The following is an 18109-nucleotide window of genomic DNA, read 5'->3' on the forward strand; positions in this document are numbered from 1 at the left end:
CTTTTCCTTCTAAACATGTATCTCTTTATATATATATATATATATATATATATATATATATATATATATATATATATATATATATATATATATATATATATATATATATATATATATATATATATATATATATATATATATAGAGAGAGAGAGAGAGAGAGAGAGAGAGAGAGAGAGAGAGAGAGAGAGAGAGAGATCTTTTTAAAGGTGTTTATTGCATATTATCTCACAAAACAAAAATTGATCCAACTGCATACATATTCTAAAATCCAAATAAACAATAAAAGTTACTCAACCCATACTAAGTGACTTACCTCAAGATCCTACACAAAAATAATGTAGACCAAGAAAAAATGGGCACAATTTGCAAGAAATTTTACAAATTATATCATAGTAGATATTTTTAGAAAGAAACAAGCCATAACCTAGTTAAACTAGTCTAGATTCTTATTAGTTGGGTTGATTAAAAATTCCTATAGAAGTGTCATACAATTAGGTACAATAAGATGAACAATCAGTTGTTCCTAGCTAGTAGGATAAAATAGATTTTTTCAAGGTGATAAAATTGCATATGTAGATGCATCACTTGTATGTCAGACATCAAATTCATTTCCCAAATTATAATGAATGGTTCAATATAAAGGCTCCATACACTGGCCCAAAAATGGAAGCCAAGGATGAAACCATCCATTTATTGCCACAATCTCCCTACAAGGATCCCAAATATCTATTGCTTTTATTAATTTGGGCATCACTATATGATCTAGAATGTTATGAAGTTGTCATGCTCAAAATATCATGGGCAAAAATACACCAATAATTTTTTTTAAAGTTGATTAATCTACAATAACATACTAATACTTGATCTACATATTATCATAACTCAATTAGAACTAAATAAAATATTAAGGCATTTATCATTAAGTTATATTTACAATGTCTAACTCATTATCTGTCATAACCCGACTCATCACAATACATTACCCCAATTTTATAATCCTTGTAAAAAGATTTAAATCTCAACAAAAGGTTGCTAACATAAAATTACGAACAAATCCCTTTTTCCATCTTACCCTTCACTTAACTACTAAGAATGTTATCTAACAATAACCATATTTGAACATTTGTTCTTAAATTTATTTCGACATTTTTTTTGTAATATATTAATTCCTATACTCAACCTACCACTTTTTTTTCTTTTTTCTTTTTTTTTAAAATTTAGTAATTAAGTATTCAAAATGAAACATCGTTTACCACTTAATTGAATAGGTTTAAATAACTGAAACAAAATGATAGCCATTAAATCTCTAAACTTAATATAATAGCAATCATATCTTAAACATGTAGCAAAACAATTAAGAAAACCAAATTTAAATCTTGCTATATTTGTATTTATTAAAAAGCTAATTTTAAACCTAACAATTGATTATATCAATGAAGCTTCCACTTAAAATTTGAGAACAATAATAATTTAATTTAATTTAATTATAGCCTAACCATTTTAAACTTTAATTAAATTCTAATATAAATTTCATAAAATATAAATTAATATCTAACTTTAATCAAATCTATTAACTTTATTACTCACTAAAATTATCCTAACCTAACATCTAACACAACCATCTTAACATAATATTAAAATTAAAATGAAATTATTAGCTCACTAACAAACACCACTAATTTAACATCTAACACTAAAATAAACTTACTATACACTAACACTTTAACCCATATTCACTTTAACAACTAACTTTTTTTCATACTAACCCAGCATCTGAAACATACTCACTATCAACTTATTTAACTATCTAACCAAAATAATAATACAAAATAATAATAGTAATAATAATAATAATAATAATAATAATAATCACAAACAACTAATTCTACTTCTAACATTTAACAAATTAAAACTAACTTACTTTCCTAAGAACTAACTATTATCTAACAATGAATAATTACAAAAACATTTACTCTAACTAACCCAACATCTTAGTTAACCTCTAACCTTACCTCACAATAATATATTCTAACATAATCTTATTAACTATAACTTTAATATACTAAATTCTAAATTCAGAAAAACTAGCTAAAAATTACTAAACTACATTATAAAATAAAACTTAAAAAAAACTAACAAAAAAATCTAAAACTTATTTTAAAAACTTACTAAGCTAACCCACCCACACTAACCTAATCAAACTAAACACTAACTTAGACCCCATGCACGCATGTGGGCAAAAGGCTCCAAGACTATCCCCTCATGCTATCCAAGTTTAAAAAAATCCAGCCCAAAACAAATATTCATGGAGGATGTATGCCATGTATAGGAGAGAGGTAAAAGGTATAAAGAAAAAAATTAAAAACTTTAAACAAATCTGCACTTTAATTTTTGCATTCAATTCAATGGTAATGTCATGTGAGTAAAGGGAGGCATGGGGAAAAGAGTTAGTGTTTAGTTTGATTAAGTTAGTGTGGGTGGAGTACTAAATCCTATAGAAACTTTTCCCATGTCTCTGAAAAGGGTAGCATAGATTTAGGGTCCCTTAGCTTCCATGAATTTGTAGCATCTATTCTCACTACTGGAAGAATAACTTCAATGAAGAGTTGAGTGTAAGGAGTTAAAGAATCAAGTTCTACTTCTGTGTAAATTCCATAATCATGATGCTCATTCCCATGCAGAAGCCTCTTCTATAATGACATTACCTCTAAACCATGCAAATCATGTTGAAGTGGTTCCAAACCTTGAAACACTCTTATAAGCAATGCCAAAGAAAATGTAGATGGAATACATGACATATTGCACAACTTGTAGTATTTATATATACAAAGAGATCATTTTTAAAGTGCTTATTAAATATTAGTACAACAAAAAAAATTATCCAACTATATACATATTCAAGAATCCAAATAATAAAGCAATAAAACAAACTCAACTCATGCTAAATGACTTAGCTCAAGATCCTTCACAAAAATAATGCAAACCAAGAAAAATGGACTGAGTTCATAATAAATTTTACAAAAACATATCATAGAACATATTATTAGAAAGAAACAAGTCATAACCTAGTTAAATTGGTCTAGTTATTGATTAGCTAGGTTGGTTACAAATTCTTATAGAACTGTCATCGAATTAGGTACAATAAAATGAGCAATTACATGTTCCCAACTAGTACGATCAAATACAACTTTCCGTGGTGATAAGATTGCATATGTAGATGATTCACTTGCATGCTAGGCATGAAAAACATTACCCAAATTATAAAAAATGGTTGGATATAAAGACTCCATATTTTTTCCCAACAATGGAAGCCAAGGATGTAACCATGCATGTATTGGCACAGTCTCCCAGTGAGGATCCCAAGTATTTGTTGTTGATGTTAACTTGGGAAACACTATATGATCCTAAATATTATGAAGTCTCCCATGTCTCTAGAAAATGTAACATAGCTTCAGCGTCCCTTGGATCCTAGGAATTTATAGCATCTATTCTCATTTCTAGAAGAATAACTTCAATGGAGAGTTGAGTGTAAGGTGTTCAAGAAGCAAGTTCTACTTCTATGTAAATGCCATAATCATGAGGCTCATTCCCTTGTACAAGTCGTTGTCATAATGAAATTACCTCTAAACCATGCAAAGGATGTTATAGTGGTTCCCAACCTTGAAACACTCTTATAAGAATGGAAATGAAAATGCAAATGTAATACATGACAAATTGCATAACTTGACATGTCAGTCATAATGGAAGTAGCAAGACAGTTATAGGCATATGAAAAGATCCAATAAAGAACAAGCATATCTTTGAGGTGTCTTTCCCTTCTCATATTGTAAATTCAAGTGAGAGCTACCCATTTTTCCTAGTGTAGGGAGAATTGAGAAATAATTTTACACTAGTCCTATACAACACTTGCCCCAACTACAATCCATGTCACCAAATTCAAAGGGCATATGAAGTTAAGTATAAACATATATATCTCCCATTGAAGATCATTGGATTAATATGTTTTTCTTACTATAAGGAAAGACCTACAAAGATCAGTGTATTTGATAGTAATTATTTTATAACTTATTCTAGAGTTGTTTGAGGAGGATGGAAGCTTTTTCCAAGATGGTCATGACAAAACAAGAAAGAATATAATTTTTGCAATAGATTGGTCAAACACAAACAAAATTTTGACACAATAATGATTGATTTTTAACACCATTTACTCACACATGGATAAATCAACAAACGGCTAAGTTGGAGGAAAAATTAATTCCATTTAAATAAGAACTAATGAAAGATGTAGAAGACCCAAATTAGGAATCATGTGAAAAACTCCTTGAATGGTCAAGAAAACAAGAAGGCCAAAACAAGAAGAAGAATGATAGGAGTAAAATGGTGTTACAAAAAAAAGGAATGAAGACAAAGGGGATAGAGGACAAGTGGCCGCCTCAAAAGAAGAAAACATCAAAAGGCAAGATGGGTTCACAAGTTGTGATTGAATTAGAGACAACAAGAATTTCAAGTTCAGGGTACTCACTCTTAAATCCAAGTAAGAAAGAGATGGATTCCCCCTCTAATAATAGTAAATAAAAACATATATAGATATATTTTGTGGTCAACATTGAGGCTCATTCAAATTATGATCAAATAGGGACCTAAGGTTTAGATGTTTTGGGTATTAATTTAAGCACCCAAGATTGTGAATAAGGAATTCAAAATCATGAGGATGAACTAGGTCAGATCACCTCCCTAACATGGCTATCAAAGAAAATGTGATGGGGAAAAATAATAATAACCCAACCCATTAGGAGTTAGCAAGGTAGATCTAAGATTTACCTTTGGATTTGGCTTTCTTTATGCAATCTTATTTCATTTCCAAGGTCAATTCCATGATAGGGGTTCAATTCTAGCATCTTTTCCATCTTTTTATGTGGTTGTTTAAATTTCATAACAGATTCATAAAAATTAGACTTGTGGGATAGTGATTATTTAATTTTTTGGAAGAAATCCCAAGGAACAAAATGCCTAGCCCATTTTTTTCTGTCTAAAATAGATTGTGTAAGGCATTTGGGTACACTTAGAAAAAAATTCAAATTTAGTATAAAGTATAATATTTTCAGCTTTTCAATTATGGTGATTATAAGTTTTTGTTTATTTTTGTTAGTGTGTATTTTTCAAAATTGATTAATTAAGTTTATTTAAATCATTTAGCTTGCATTATTATTTTAAATTCTGCCAACTCATTTCATCCCTAATCATAAAATTCTCACATTTAGCTTGTTGGAGTTTGAAACTACTAAACAAAAAATTGCTCAAAACCAAAGTGATAATGCTCACATAACCTAATGATTAGCCAATTCCTATTAAAAATTACATGTGCAAACCACTTGGAACCAACTTCAACAAAACCAAGGATTCTTTTCTACTCGTTAGGCTCTGCAAAACCAAGGTGGGTATACTTAGGGATGAATCTAATGCAAACTTTTGTATGAAAATTATTTTACTTTCATTTAGATTCTCATCTTCTATCCTTGTCATATATGCAATTTATCCATTTATTGATATTTTCTGATTCATACACATCCCTCATAAGTAGATTTGGTCACAGTTCTCCTTGAGTTTACCATTATTCCTGGAAATAGTAGCTACCTAAGACTCAAAAATAAAATATAAATGAGTGTTGACCAGCATTATAACCTTGACAAAATGAAATGAAAATGATTTTGAATTTATAATTTCATGTAGAGGCAGAATCTATTCTCAATTATTTCTAATTTGTGTGATTAGTGCCTTATCCATGGGGGCAAAGAGTCAACTATTTGTAGGGGATTTTGTTTCAAATAACTTTTAAATGAACCAATAAATTGTAATCACCCATTTCCATTCTTATGAAATATCCTTTTTATAAACTCATGAATTCTACTGATTTACTAAAGCATTTACCTAATCCCTTGAATTAAGAGCAATAATAAACCAATATACAACCCATCCAAACTACATTCAATCAATTGAACCTTATTCAAATGACCTCAAAATTAACAAAATCATAAAAAGGAGACAAAAATTGGTGACACATATCCAGTGTAAATACCCTTTTGCATTATCCTTTTATATGATTAATATAATAACCAATAGAGACTCATTGAGAAACCCATAATATCTTGTATGCTATTAGAAAGTACATAATTGGAAGTAAACTCAGAACAATAACTACATAGAACTAGACCAATTATATTTTCTTGAGAAATTGAAAAATATAGAAGTCTTGGACCCTCACAATGCCTTGAAAACTCATTTATATAAGCATGAGCTGCAACAAGCAAAGGGAAATTATGATTGACAAGTTTCCTTCCAAACAAAAGATAAAACATAATGTAACACAATGTGTAACATATCAAGATATTCTTTGATAGGCCCCAGTACTGTTACATTGTTACAAGCTATCGACTCTTTTGACATGCCACCACTATTCTGAATCTTTGGAGTATGTAGCTACTAGGCTAGCCAATGATGAATCTTGTTGTAATATTTACAAATCAACTTCTACCCGTGGGTTTTCACTATTATCATCTTGGATAGAAAAAACTACTTTTACTCTTTATTTTTCTTTTGCCATGTCCACATCTTGGGCCTCTAAACCTGTAGTTGGAACTGATTGATGACCTTTATCTTCATCATCTTTTGGATCTAGTGCTATTGTGTCAATAATTTGCACCTCATCATCATTTGTTTCAACCTCTTCAAACTACTCACCAGAAGCAATATCTGCCATCCATGTGTCAAATAGTGCATCATCTAGCCAGTTCAATTGCAAAATATCATTTTTCTGCTTAAGTACATACTCGACCTCATTATCAATACTAACAAACTCTTGCTTCAAAGAATCAAAGAATAACTAGACTTTTACCAACTCTTCTATTGAAGTGGCCCACCAAGCATGCCCTTTCTCATTGATGATTTTATTCATCCTCAAATAGAGTAAATCATCTAGCTCTTTAGCTCATGCATCTCTACTTTTCAATTTATTCTTTTTGTCTATGGCACAAGGAAATAAATCAAACTTTTGGCTCTTATACTTACTTAAGTAGCCAAATACTATTCTCTGCAGATGAACCCTCCTATTATCAAATTCTAGTAGATCATTAACAATATCATAGGTCCTTTCAACATGGTCATGTGAAGACCTTATGATAGAGTAACATAAAAATGTCATTTCCTTCTTTCTCTTTTTCTTTCCCTATTTATTCACAATAGGCTTTAAAACCTCATCATTTTCTTTCAATTCATCCCAAATGTTTATCACCCTTTCTAACTGGTCATAAAATAATGGCCACTCAATTTTGTTTTCCAATTACATTAGAGCCTTTCTTAATTTTCTCTTCATATTGTACATTTAGCTCTATATGTAGTGCCCACAACTTGCTCTTTTCTTTATCAAAATCCTTAGCAGTGTAGTGCTGTGGCCTTTGTGGTGTATCTAGTAATTCTATAAGTGGAGTAGGTTTAAAAGGTTCCACTAGAGGGTGGGGATATGTTATTCTTGGCCTAGTAGACCTTCCCATTACCTTATTTTATAACTCAATCCTCTTTTGAACCTCTTTATTGTATGCTTCCAAAATTGTCTCATATTTACTTTGCAATTCAAACATGGCCCTTTCTTCCTTTTCAATAGTAGCCAAAACAAATTGAGATGTATCTACACCCCAGTGTCTAGCCTACACATGAGAAGTATTAGCTATTCTTCTTACAACTATATTTCCCATCAAACTAGAATCATTTGATTGTGATGAGGTAGCTCTTGATCATCTCCTTAATGATCAAATTACTAATGCAGCTTGGTCTTCATTAAATGTAGTACCAGAGAATTCCTTCTTATTCTAGTCTTGTAGATCAAGTTTATTTGAAACAAAATTAAACACTAGAGCATCAACAATGTCCTAATTGGGTAGCAACAAAATGTTTGATGCTCTGACCATTTTCCTTCCCTCCTCAAGGCTTATACTCTGAAACTCCTTCATCATCTCCTCTTTCACCTCATTTTGTAGGGTAGTTTCATCCATTTCTAGATGCTTTGTTCTCAAATTATTGCACCTTTCTTCAAATCTACCCATATTGGCCTGCCATGCAAATTGGTGAAAAGCCCTAAATTTAACAAAATTGTCATCAGACAAAAATTGATTACTAGCCTATTATAATACAAGGTCCAATTCCCTACCTCTATAATTTGCAACTGTCAAATCCAAACTTGGCACAGGAGCCTCTTGAGGGTTTCCCTCATCCTATTCTACCTAGGTAATGAGCACACCTCCTTGTGACACTATCTACTCAATCTTCTCTCTAGTGATTCATTCTTCTCCAATCCACAAAGGGGATTGAGTAGGTGAATACTCCTCAAATTGAGGACTCTATTCCTTTATTATCTTCTACCTCTTGGGAGAAGGTTCATTAGGTCTCTCTTCTAGGACTACACTGGTGGATCCCATTATTTTCTTGCCCTTATCCATAGTGGCCCTTCTATTCTAAATTATGGTATGACCTGGCCTCCTTTGAACAATCAGGTGACTAGCTCCTACATTAGGAGTGAAAGCTAACCTTCGCATGACTTCTCTAGCCTTATCTAGGTAAGAATCAATAAAAAAATGCTTCTTCTCATTCATGGCTTCCATTATCTCAAGGAAACCATTGATAAGCTTATTTATTTTATCTGCCTCTATAATGGCATTATCTAGAGGACTATAATCCTTATCAAAATAATGAATGAATTCCAAAACCTTGGAGTAAACTCTCCATTTTTCCTTTTTGGTTTCATGTTCTTGTAATGAGAACTCATTTCTTATGATGTCCTTTGGATAATATGAATCATTTTTTACCTTTCCCAATTTAATTTTAAGCCTTAAGGTCAAATTATAAAACCCCTTAGTATCACAAAAATGGGGATGAGAAATAGCCATTTTGTACTAATCCAAAAATTTATGTAAAAAGAATGAACCCCCTTTAGTAATTATAAATTGATGGGCCATAGTACAAGTAAGGAAAATTGACACTAGTTTCCTTTTCAAAAAATACATTTCTTCTAATCCTCCTAACTGCCACAAAACTTCAGCCATTCCTACCTTTAAAGGTACTTGGTAGGGTAACACATGAGGGCTTCCTTTAAAATCATAAATTCAAAATACAGTAGAAATAGAGTATGGGATGATATCTCCCCAATTGTGTGAAACTTTCAAACCACTGGGATTGTCCATAGGCCTAATGAGACTCACTAGTGCCTTAGGGATTCTGGGATTGTCACTCAATATGAGGCATTTCAACTTGGAAGCGATATATCTGTCAAACTTGACAAAGCTAGCCTACTCTACATCCCAAGTCATATCTGCACTCCATAACTATACTGGCAATGCTTCTCCATCCTCTTCTCTATTAAACTCCACTTCTTTACCAAAATATGTCACTCCTTTAAACAAAAACATATGCATCAAAAAAGAATAATGGCAAAAAGTTTTCTCCACTTTCTATTTTGCAATTCTAACATGGGCAATATGAATTTCTTCAGCCAAATAGAGGCAAAATAAAAAATAATATCCACAACAAAGGAAGCAATCTAAACCATCATATACATAAGACTAATGGGCATGAAATTATGTTCATCCTCACCAAAAATTTGACATAGAGTCCTATATATTTCTACAGCTTAGGAAGTGAAAAGATCCTTTTTAAAGGGTTCTCTAGAGGCTACAATGCTTACTGGCAAAGTTCCAATTGTTCCAATATGTGCCCTTAGTGAACCTCCCCTAATCACATCCTTCTTTGCCCTGTATTCATTTTCAAATTCCTTTAGATTAATTGGCACATGAAAATCTATCAATGGCTCTAGGTGAAATACCTCTCTAATCTCCTCAGGACTAATTGAAACTAGAGACACACCATTAGTTCTTCTTACCACTCTAACAACTTGCTCATAATTCTTTGCAATGGCTTCAAGAAAATCATAATCCATGAAGACACTTGGAACTACTAGTTTTCTGAAATCAAAATTCCAAACATTAGCATGTGGAGCAAACAAATTCCTCTCTAAAATCCATTTCTTAAACAACACAAGACTAGTCTATGAAGTTGTTGCATCCCTAACCCAGTTCCCCTTATCATACATGGCATCTATAATTTTTAGCCTAGGGTTTAAGGAAGTTAATTTCTTAACCTCCATAGTCCTAGTGGTAGATTTTGGGAGTAACTCTAGCAATTCATCATCATTGTTCCTATCCATATAATTCACTTGCCCAGAAAACACTTTCATTGGAGGCATCTTGAATTTAATTCTTAGAAACTAAAATTCTATAGAGGTTATAGTGTATAAGTACTTACTTGCTTGTCTTCTTGTTCTTCTCTATAATTCTATAATAGCTCATGAACAATGGGAAACTACTTTACATTCTCGTTAGGCTCGACACAATATTCTTAGTAAGCTCTTGTGCTCAGAAAACTTGAAATCTTTGTTCACATAAGATGAGAATGGTGACATCTTCTGTAATATACTCTATTTTTCCTCACATGTGAAGCTTTCAATCCTCATAAATAAACTATAATGGAAAAATAGAGTGGCATCACCTTCCTTTTTAAATTTGCACTGTTGATCTTCAAAATATCCTATGACCTAGGAGTGAAAATAGGGATGACTCATCTTCTTCTTGACATGCTAGTAGTCAAACCAATGAAAAGTCTCCACATATGCCTTTCTTTCTTAGTTGGCACTTCAAACTAGACCCACTAACTTTTGAGGAGATGTTTCATTGAGTTGCTACCTTACTATACATAAAGAGTGAGCATATTGCCATAGCGAGGAAGGGACAAACCTTGATCTAATCTTAATTTTATGGCAAACATTTTACTACATTTTCATTACTATAATGGTAGGTCCCTCCTACACTTTCCTTATTCACTATGTTTCTATGCATAAAAAGTGAGCATATTGCCATAGTGACAAAGCGATGATCATTGATTCCCTTTTTATCGAGTAGAAGACATTCAATGCATCATGTAATATGAATATGGTGGGGCCCCTCTTTATCTGCTTTACTTGCTATGTCGCTATACATAAACCTTGAGCAACTCACCATAGTGAGGTAGTAACTATAATTGATCTCATCTTGATTGAATGATCACAATTTTTCATTTGGTTTCTAACTTGTAAGTGGGTCCTCATTCTTGATGACACTGAGCTATCTTGACATGCTGGCATATATATACTATTTGAATCCTTATAGTGACATCATGTCTTCTAGACTTTGTTGTGTTTCTTATTTTCAGGTGGGTTGCTACATTTCTACTAGTGAAGCATGAAGCTTTTCCAGTGGTGACATAGTGACCTCTAGTGGATTTAGAGTTTCTAGCGCACATATGCTTACTAGGATGCCACCATGTCCTAGGACTGCATGAATCATTATTGATGAACCATTCATTGTGGTCCACCTTTTGGAACTATTTCTACATCATGACATTCTGATAAGTTGTTATGTGGTTACCAACAAAAGGCATTATATTTCTAGTCATGACATAGCGACCTCCAATGAAATACTAAAACCCAGTGATAGGAAAAGCTAACTATCAATCATGATTGCATTAATGAGTACCTTTTTTAGAGAATCAATACACAGTGTTAAAATTTTGCATGGGAACTTATCTATCATCTGTCAACATCAAAGTTCACCTCATTTCTTCACTTTTTGGTCAGTCACTACATCACTACCAGCGTGGCGGATAAACTTTTCAGTCATGATATAGTGATTCGCTAGAAAGTTTGAGTTTTGATGATATCTATTGCAACTTGCTCCATGTGTGTCCTTTTTGATAGTGATGACTACAAGAAAAATCATGTACCCAAATCTTTTTTTAAACAATGTGCCTTCCTGGTGCCAGTTTTTATTTTACGACATCGCATTTCAAATTCCCAGTAGTCACTATGTTGTGATGGTAAACAACCTTGCATTTTTTTATAACGACAATGCAACAACCATGGATCTAACCAAGATCCAATAGTGGGAAAAATTCTTCAAAAAGGAACTCAACAAACTTTAAAATTAACCGAGATAAGAGAATTTGAACCTTTTAAAAGATGTTGCATAAGCATAAATTCAAAAAGAACAAGACCTAGGCTTTAATACAAGTTTTTTAAAGGGTAATGAAAATTATAAAACCAAAAACCAAAAACCCTAGCCTCATCAAAGGAGTCAACCATGATTTTTTATACCTTGGATTAGGAAAATTTATCATGCAAAAAATTAGTCCAATAGTGGCTCTACCTAGGAATGATAGACTACCTAAGTCTATGCAAGAATTCAGAATCTAAGGTAGAGTAGACCACATACTTGATACAACTATGAAAAATTCTTTAGAGAGCACAAAAAGAAAACAATAGAAATAGGGAAACAGACTGTACAAAGATATTTACAGGGATTTACAAAATATAAAAAATTTAAATGGACACAAGAAACCCTAAAACCATTGTTCATGGAAAATAGATACTTCTAGGAAAAGTACCTCTTCAAGAATTGTCCATGAACTGGCAATTCAAGAATATTTCCAGTTAAATCCCTCAAAAAATATGAGTCTTCACCATTTGTATTAGAAATTTTATATGGGCCAAGCTAGATTGGGTCAAATTTTTCATGCTTTCAATTATCTTCCATTCTAGCATTCGACATCAATACCATATCACCTATATCAAATTTCCTCTCAATGGCCTTTTTGTCATATCAGTGATTCATCTATAATTGTAACTTGGTATTCTAAATAGAAGAATCTTTCCTTGTTTCTTCTAATTGAAAAATATTATCCATTCTAAGTTGCATCTCATCAATTCTATCATCTTCATATAGTTGAACAAATTTATACATCTCCTTTAGGTTATTCTTTGGAAGTCTAGCTTGTACACCATAGACCAAATCAAATGGAGCACATCCAATGGCCTCTTTCATAGTAACCCTATTAGCCCATAGAGCTAATGGCAATTTTAAGTCCTAGGCCTTCTTGTTCTCTCCTAAAATCCTCTTGATGATTTTCAATATGCTTTTATTCCTTGATTTTTCCTGACCATTCCCTTGGGGATGATAAGGTGATGATGTGTATTCTGTAATGCTATACTTTTAAAAAAAATTATATTCCTCAGATCTAAAATACATAGCATTATCATTTACAATCTTCTATGGGCATCCAAACTTGGTCACAATATTATTTACAATGAAATTAATCACTACTTTACTTGATGCATTCTTAGTAGGAATTTCTTCAACCCACTTAGTGAAGTAATTAGTAGCCACCAAGATCCAAGAATGTCCACCACTAGACTTATTTGAAATCTCACCAATGAAATCAATTCCTCATTTTTGAAATGGTGCCTACACTTCAAAAGGTCTTAGTGGTAAATTCCTAGAAAATTTTAGCTTTCCACTAAACCTTTGACAAGCATCACATGTCTTAACAAACTCATGAGCATCTCTAAAAAGTTTTGGCCGCCAAAAGCCAGCCCTAAGAATTTTATGAGTAGATGTTTTAGCCATATAATGACCACCACATACACCTTCATGCATATCTTTCAAAATCCTTTTAGGCTCAATTTCATCTACACATTTCAAGAGAACCCCTTCTATATCTCTCCACGACAACTGGCCTTGCACTATAACATACCTTATAGTCTACAACTTAAGGGATGTTTTTTGGTTGTCTATTAACTTTGATGGAGATTTAATGTTTTGTAAATAATAGATCACATCTCTATACCAATCAGAGGTATCCATATCAAAAAGATTTTCCATGCAACTATCATCAAGTTTATCATGATTTAGTTTGCCTCTAAATTAGCTTCTGTAATTAATTTGGCTAGGCCTTGACCTATAACTAATTTGGTGATCTAAATATTAATGCTAAATTCTTGTATTTTGTTAATCCACCTACATCTCCTAGTAGATACCTATTGTTGTGAAAAAATATCCTTTACAATAGTAGTAGGAACAAAAGTAATAATAGTAGCTCCCATTAAATAACATCTAAAAGCTTTCATGCCTTTCGCCAGTGCATATGCCTATTTCTTAGTTACATCATATTTGAGTTCTGCTACTTGTAAGGATTTTCTTAAAAATGCAATGGGCTACTCATAACCTTCCTCATTTTCTTGTAACAATACTACAACATCAGTGTGAAATGAAGCAAAAGAAAACATATGCATTGGCTTGTCATAATTTGATGCTCTGAGAATAGGGGCATCTTTAATAGCTTGCTTAATCTTGTGGAATGCAATGCTAGGCACATCATGATATTTTATCTCAGACCCTTTCTTTAGCATCCTTGATCACAATTCTTCTAAGAAAGTTGATCTATCCAAAAAATGACTAAATGCCTTTTACACTTTTGGGTTTTTGAATTTTTTCTATTGCCTTTACCCTTTCAGGGTCAATCCTCACTCCATGCTTGCCAACTAGATGCCCTACAATTTTTCCTTTAGTAACACAAAAATTGCATTTCCTTGGGTTTAAAGAGATACCATACTTAAGGGCTCTAGTAAATACATTTTTAAGATGTATGCAATGATCATTCTCATCCTTGGAATAAGTAGTGAGGTCATCTTGATACACAACTAGAAATTTATCAATAATATCGGCAAAAGCCACATCCATAGCCCTTTGAAAAGTAGCTCCAGCATTAGTGAGCCCAAAAGGCATCCTGACATACACATAAGTACCCCATGGAGTAGAAAAAGCAGTCTTGAACTATTATGATTCTTTAACAACTACTTCATTATATCTTGAAAATCCATCCATCATAGACATAAGTTTAAAACCAGTAACTCTTTGCAACATGGCTTCCATATTTGGTAATCCATAATTATCCTTTAATGAAGATAAGCTAAGATTCTTGAAATCAACACATAACCTTATATCTCTATTTTTATTCCTAACAGGGATGAAATTAGACGCTCAAGAGGAATGTCTAATAGGCTTTACGATCCCTACATCTCTCAACTTGATTAATTCCTCTTGCATTTTGGGAGCCAGAGTTGGATTTATTGGCCTTTGTTTCTGCCTAAAAGGTTTAGCATTTGATTTCAAAGCGATTTCATGCTGAAAAAGATCTTCCTTATAGACTTTTAGGTCATCATATGACCATGCAAATACATGTTTAGATTTCCTTAGAAATTTGATTAAATCTTTCCTAATTTTAGGAGGCAATTTCTTACCAATATATACCTTTTTAGGTGTTTCCTCAATTCCCAAATTTACCTCCTCTAGATCTTTGGCATTATATTCACTAGTATTCATTTGTGACCTATCTTGGTTGTCAAAAATAGTTTCTAAAACAACTAGACCCTTTGGGATTTTATTTGTCTTCAATTGCACAACTTCTTGCCCAAAAACAATATCTTTTCCATTTATATTTTTTGCATAAGCTACACAATCAATCTCCTATCCAGAAAACATACTTTCACAAGTCAAAAATCTTAGAATGTCCTTGCCATCTTCAAATACTTGCCAATTTTGGACATTATTAGGAATAGAGGGCCTAGTTTGAACCTTGACTTTAGATATACTAGAAAATGTAATGTCATTAGGTTTTATTGCTATATTTTCTAGCACATCTACCATCTTATTGTTAGTTCTATCCTTCCAAACTATCCCAATTGTGTCAAAATATTCAATCATGTCCCAAATGTTATTTTTGTATTGTTTTAACCATTTATTCTTTCACACATAATCATTTATTACTTGGGATACAACCAATTTAGAATCTACTACAACATGTGAACGCTTTATCCCATTCTTATGAGCTAGTCTAAGTCCTAACAGCAAAGCCTCATATTTTGCAATGTTGTTAGTACAAGGGAAACTCAATGTAAAAGAAAATTTATATGTTACCCTAGCAGGAGAAATCAACAAAATACCTACACCTACTCTATCTTTGCAACAAGCACCATCAAAGAACACAGTCCATAAATCACCTTTTTCTATTTTTGTATTAGCTTCTACTTCCATATGAGATTTGTGCTTGCCTTTCTTCAAAGTTAGAACCTCAGCTCTAAATGTCTTGACATCTGTATCCACAAAGTTTTTCATATCATCCTGAATATCTTCTTCTATAATATATATGCTCTTTGGTTCTCTATTTATTTTTACCAAATTCCCATCAATGTTAAAAATAACAAAGGATAGATCACATTGCAAACTTCCTCCCATGGTAGCACTCCACTTTTTAGATAACAACATACTATACTAAAGTGGAATATCAACAACCAACACACTCATAGTAAGTTCTTTGTCTTGGAAAGCTATTAGTCTATAGGATAATGCATTAATAGTACATATGATGGTCACTTCTCTTTTATCCATGGCACAACATCTTCCCTAAGTAGTATCAACTTTCAAACCTAATTCCTTCATTATCTCAAAAGGCATGACAGTATTGGAAGCACCAGAATCAATCATGCAGTTTTTTAATGTTTTACCATTCACTAAGATACTCAAGAAAAATGGATCTACACTTCATAAACATTCATTGACAGAGCTATCCAAAAACATCTAAGGAATTTGAGACATAACAATTTCAGCTTCTTTGTCTTTTACCTTTTCTCTGTTTCCTTCCTTGGGATCATGAGTTTCATTACAATCTTGACTTACCCTTATATCAATATTTCCCAACCATGCTATGGCTTTATTTTGGTGTCCAAGGATCCTTAGCAATTTAGATAAAGGAACCTTAACATTAATCTAAGATAAAATAGCAAGCATATCTATAGAAGAATTAGAAGGATTATTACTAGTCATATTCCTTTTGTCATCATGTTTATTCAAAATGTTCAGTGCATTTTGATGACTCTTATCATGTTTAGTGATGATCTTTAATACCTTCTCATCTATTTTCTTGGGGACATTATTTGAGAACTCCATATCTTTAGGATTTCTCCCCTTCTTTAGTTTCCACCTTTTATTTGTAGATGTAACCTTCACAGCATGAGCTTCTTTAGGTTTCACAATTTCCCCCTTTTTAGGATCAATTCCTTTTATGAAGATACTAGCTACCTTATCACTTTCATCTGTCTGAGCCATGTTGCTAGTCTAAACTTGAGCTATCATACTAGTAGTAATTTGATCAATCTCTTCCCTAGAAGGTTTCTTTAGGGTTACTTCTTCCTTTACATTTACCATGTTACACACATTATCTTCAACATCACTCTCATTAGAAAATACTTGTTGTTGTATGACACTCTAAAACCATCTTTCGTCATATACATCTCTATCATAATCTTCACATCAGAATAATGTGATTCAAACATATTACATCCTACATCATCATTGTTTTCTTTTTTCTCATGACATTTTTCTACAACAATTTGATTTTCTGGCAATGACAATGCTATTGTGCAAGATTTAGGAGGATGGGGTAATTGACATGAAAAGCACCATGTAGGCTTAGTAATAAACTCAAGATCATCTACCAAATTTATAGATTTTTTTGATAAAGGATCAGTGGTCACCTTATTGTTGTTATTCTTAAGGGGAGGAACATTAGGCTGACCATCTTTCCAAGTAGTGTTGTAAGGGGAAATTTGCAACCTATTTTGTCTATTGAAATTTGACTAATAAGGGATCCTATTGTTAGTGGGATTCCTAACATTCTTCATCTAAGGTAGATTTAAGTTTTTTACAGCATTTAGAACTTGGCTTATCTCACTAGGCTCTTGCTTTTTTCCACCTATATTTTTATGATCTTCCTTTCTATTTCCCCTATTACCAAACAACCTAGGGTCATCTCTTTTACTTTCTAATCTCCCTGAGATCCTCAACTTATTTTCTACATTTATAGAAATTCTAAAAGCATCTCTTAAAGTCCTAGGTTCTTTATCCCTAAGCTAGTATGTCATTTTACCGTCAAAAGAATTTAGATAAGTAATTAGACATAACTTGTCATCAATTTGCATGGCCTGCATTAGCTTGTACATTCTCTTCAGAAATCTAGTATTGAATTTAGTGACAGACTCATTAGGTATCCTCTGGATGTTATTGAATTCACTCAAAATGTAGCTCTAATTTTGCTTGTCACCATACTATTCTTTGAAATAATATTCAATCTCTTTCCAAT

Source organism: Cupressus sempervirens, chromosome 10 (genome assembly GCF_028749045.1).
Source record: "Cupressus sempervirens isolate cs-2001-9-10 chromosome 10, ASM2874904v1, whole genome shotgun sequence".
Classification (NCBI taxonomy): domain Eukaryota; kingdom Viridiplantae; phylum Streptophyta; class Pinopsida; order Cupressales; family Cupressaceae; genus Cupressus; species Cupressus sempervirens.